Below are 4,898 nucleotides of genomic sequence, written 5' to 3'. Positions count from 1 at the left end.
TAAAGCTATAACTCTGAACTACAGATGAATTAATCAAGGTACTTCCCAGTTATAATCAGCTTTCATCATCACCAGGTTTACTCCTGAACAGGGTACTTCTCTGGTTACTCTGCTTGGGTCCTCCCATTCCGGCCCTCGCCTCACAGGTACAGGTGAAACCAAGTGGATTTCAAGGAAAGCAAAGAAACACTGTGATCCAGGTAGCCCTAAGAAGCAATCAAGTAGTTCTCCCATGGGGCGATCCGCCCCTCAGTCTGAACACTGGATAACACAGCCCAGTCAGGCCACAGGTTTTTAAAAAATATTTTATTAAGGGTATTTACAGAGCAACATCCAAACTCCAGATCCAGCTGCCAAGGACACCCCGTTATGCTTGAGTACCGGCTGGGGCATGGTAGGTGGCTCCGGCTTCCCACGCTTCTGCTCAGAGATGGGGGTGGAAGGGGCTTCTTCGGGCCAGCCTTACCACTTGGGTCCTCAGGCGGCATGACTCACCTTGATGCCCAGCACGTCCTGTCTGAGTAGCACATGGCACAGCAGTGTCACCGTGGTATTTAACAGAGTCCTGGATTGCCAGGCCATCCACCAACGTTGTAGACTTAGCCCTAGGTCCTCAGAGTTTCCTAGTACTGTGACCTCATAGGCTTTGACGCCACCCTTCATAATATGCAGCGCATCATAGCAGACCCTCCTCTTCACAACGAGTCCTTCTAGAAGGCTGTAAGGGAGACACTCTGCCTGAGCAATGGCACAAAGAACTCTTGTGGCCACATTTTCAGTTTAGAGCTCAACGCTGCCCCCAGGGAAGCAGAATCTCTTCTGAACCACAGCAATTTGCAGATCCGCTGGCCCTTCTCACCAAGAACATTCTGCATCCTGGTGGCCAGAATAATGATTTCTGTCCTGACTGGTGTAACTCAGACCTTCCCATTCCACAGTAGGCATCTTCAGTCAGTTGCTGAATGTGAAACCCATGCGGTTCCGTTTGAAGATGCTATCAGCGACAAACCTCTCCGCCTTGGAAATCTGCACCGCCGTCTTGCTGCCGTGTGCCACCATAAGGAAAAGCTACTAACATTTCTTGAGCTCATACTATGCACCAGGTACTTTTTTGAGTTGAGACTTCTGAGGTCCAAATTTGAGTAGTCGAAATATGTAGTTTTGTTTCTCTCTCCATATTTGCACTTATTTTTAACTACTCTATCTCTGAGCTGTGTTTCCTAAAACCTGACTGCAGTAGAAGTTTTCCAAGTAAAGGAAGGAAATTCAGGCCAGGAAGTAAGTGGCATGAATAAATGACTGGCAATGTGAAAGGTCTCTACCTGCTTTCGGAAAAGATGAGAAGTATAAGATGGGTGAAATACAAGGCAGTGGACATGGTGGGTGATGACGACAGTCACCATCTTTATTTCACTCTGTGGGGGAAATTTCAGGAGGGAGATTACAGAGAAATAATTAGAGGTGGATAAGAACCTTATAACATCTGGTCCTTTATAACACCTTTTATAACCTTATAACATCACACTTCTTTCATCTCAGTCACTTCAGCTCTCAGTCCATCTCATTCTCAGGAGGAATGTGCTTTAAAATCTAATCATTTTAACTTAGCATCTGTTCCAGGGAAAGTTTAATTTCTGCAAGAAAAATCAGGATGGATCCCAGTTTCTCCTCAACCTTCACTCACAGTGCTTTCCTCATTCTTTTTGATGTGAATTTTCAGAACATCATTGCGTATAATCAGTATTCAAACATAAGTTCAATAAGCCCATCAAAAATCAAGTTCAAGTGTTTCCATGATACTTCTTACCAAAAAAAGAGTCCTCTCTTTCTGGCCATCAGAATCACCACCACAAAGTATATGAGCTGGTCCCACAAAGAGCACCAGATTGAGTGGACAGCTAGAGGCAGAAATCTAGCACCAGTCTGCTTCCAAAGTTGAGGAGCTCAGTAGGAGGTGACATCACCCTCAAAATAAAGCACTTCGTTTTCCCCATACAAATAAATTACTAAGGCTATGAGCAGCCTTTTGTCCCAACAGGAAAAAACAGGCCTATATAACACATTATTATTTCAATGAGAAAGAATAGTGACAAAAGATAGATAATTTTGTCTAGAAGAAAATGAGTTGAACCCTAGAAGAATAACAAAATGTGACTTTAGTAAAATAATACAATACATGTAAATAGGTGCCTGTCATAGAGGAAGGAGAGTGATGATGTCTATTTGTTACTAATATCAGTAATAATATTTCATATTTATTATTTTTAGGGCATTGAGAGTGTTTATGTAATCAATTTTTAAAGAGTTACCAAAAAATTCATGGCTAATATGCTATCATTTCAGTGTAAATTAAATGTAGTGGTTCTGATCCATAATAGAAGACAAACTATATTAAGATATGTATTTTAAAAGCTGATGCAAATATGGCAATATTTTAAGTTTTTACAACTGCATGAGAAAGTACTCCACAGTTATATTATTCTTGTTCATTTTCAAGATGTTTAAAATGTTTTAAAATTTTATATATTATATAATTATTCTAATCTCCCCAAATAGAAAACACAGCCTTGATACTGGAAGTGGAGGCAAAGAACCTCTAACACTAGATCAAGTGGCTGAGACCTGGTTCTATTTATTTCTTATACAACCTTGAACTGATCAATTTACTACCTCTCTAAGCAAGCATTTTCTCACATGTAAAATACAAGAACTGAACTAGATCTCTCAGGGTCTTTACTCAAATTTTATGACCAAGTCTACTCTTTGGCAGCTAAAAAAGATGGGGCTAATTTTAATGCATATTGTCTGTTCCCATATCTTGCAAATAACTGATTGCCTAGAAGGGTCAAAAAAGTACCATCTGCTTCTATTACCGATTACATTGTAAAGCTGCCTCAAGTTTGAATAAAAAAATTTAGTGAAAAACAGAAGTTGGTAGGAAATGTGTTGTAAACAATATCACCCCCACATATTTGCTGAATAATTCATAACCAGTACCTAGTAGAAGCATAATTTTAAAATGGCATTTCCCCCAAATACCTGAATGTTCTGACATCAGTAACAAATGATTTAGTTGACATTACTTTTAAAATTACAGTGTTAAAGACTGACATCTCAGATTTAAATTTATTTTATTCTTATCAATTTCCTTTAAATCAACTTTGCTGTATTATATTGGAATGAAATATTTGCCATAGTTGACTACCCCTCCTTATTATTGTTCACATATCCTTTTTTAATATTCTTTAGCCAATGTTTTTTCTTTTGAAATATCCCATTTTTCCTCACCAATGAGACCTTTGTTTCATTCAAACTGCAAAAAATAATTTTGCAATCTGATAAATTAATATAAGAACATTCTATTTAATTCTGTAAGGACCAATATGTTGTGATTTCCAATCTGATACAATGAAAATGTATTTGTTCCACCTTATTTGACTCACCATTATCTTTTATCCTCTCTCCCATTTTGCACTGGCCTCCTCAAACTGCAATTTGCTCCAATTTTTAACAAAACTGTATTTCTGTCCAAATTCTTTCTCAAGTAGGATAAGAAATACTTATGTCTTCTAATGCATCCAAATTACATCACAATACAGTAACATAAAGTGAGATTATATGAGAAATTTTGCATAGCAGTACTCTTCACCAGTTATAATTTACAAGGGACATTAGTAACAGCTGTTTCTCCAAACTTTAAACCAATGTCAGCCGAGCCTCCCAAGTGAGCCAATCACAGCCCTTCCAGACTTTAATCACAATCTCATAACTGCCTCCCCTTGAGAACGCAAGGTGCTTCCCTGATAGTTCTCAAAACTCCCAGCACAACCTCCAACCCATTCAGGTAATATATACTTCTTAGAAGAATGCAAGGGCCCTCCAGATTTTCTGAATAGGAAGGGCTTCTGGGCAGCTCTCTGATTTGAAAAGGTAGTTGTACAACTTGAGGCCAGCATACACAGAAAGCTTGCTATTTTTCTTAGATTATATGAACATTCAGATTGTTTGGGGGTTCCCCTCCTCTTAAGCCATCCTTTGGTTCCTCAGCTGCAACAGTGACTTGACTTTTCATTTAACCAGGAAGTCCTACTACAATGAAAGTCCCAGAGGGTGGGAATTGACTCTACTTCTTTATACCGACTTTCAGATGTTAACTATACTGTGGGATACCGTCTGACTATGACAAGTGACTTTGTGTGAAAACAAAGTCTGCCTTTTATTCAGCCTGAAAATTTTCTACCTACTGGACAACTGTCATGATTAGCCATCCTGGATAACTCTTTTTACTGAGTCAAATGTATAATGTGTTGAATTTTTAAAAATTTTATTCATTCTTTCATTTATTCAACAAATATTTATTGAGAACTCACTACTATAGATAAAAAATAAAACCAAAATTAGTATTTTGGGTAGGGTTTTCTGTGCTTATTTCAACCTATGAATTACAATATTCTTCAAAACTATAGCTTAAGAGTAAATAAAGAAGGGCTAAGTGACAGACCTATGGATAATTAGAAAAGATATCTACCTAAAAGTCTTCATTTGAGCTCACCACCCACATGTGTTTATTCCCTCTCTCTCTCTCTCTCTCCCCATCACCCTCCTAATGCTTCCGTTCATATTTCCCACTCTGTGCTTAACGACAGAAACCTCCTGTCAGTGAGTAATGTGTTACCACAGATGGGAAGCACACCAGTCTCCTTAAACTCATCTCTGCCTTGGGTAGATCACTCAGTTAGTTGTAGTGCCAGTGGGTGCCCTAGAAAGTGGGCACTGAAATGAAGTTAGGAGTGTAAGAGGTTTATTGAGTTGTGATTAGAGAAGGAGTAGAGTCATGTTTATGGGAAATAAAAAATGAGACGGAGCAGGATGGGACAGGAAGAAAATCAGATCACCAC

At 38.8% G+C, this 4,898-nt stretch overlaps 1 pseudogene; it reads right to left on the bottom strand.

The window, feature by feature from the left end:
- Positions 1-309: 309 nt before the first annotated feature.
- LOC136164022 (small ribosomal subunit protein uS3-like) lies at positions 310-1,059 on the bottom strand (annotated as a pseudogene).
- Between the last annotated feature and the right edge of the window lie 3,839 nt (positions 1,060-4,898).

The sequence above is a fragment of the Muntiacus reevesi genome, chromosome 3 (genome assembly GCF_963930625.1).
Source record: "Muntiacus reevesi chromosome 3, mMunRee1.1, whole genome shotgun sequence".
NCBI lineage: Eukaryota > Metazoa > Chordata > Mammalia > Artiodactyla > Cervidae > Muntiacus > Muntiacus reevesi.
The sequence above is the reverse complement of the archived record's forward strand: the minus strand, read 5'-3'. Positions and strand labels throughout refer to the sequence as shown.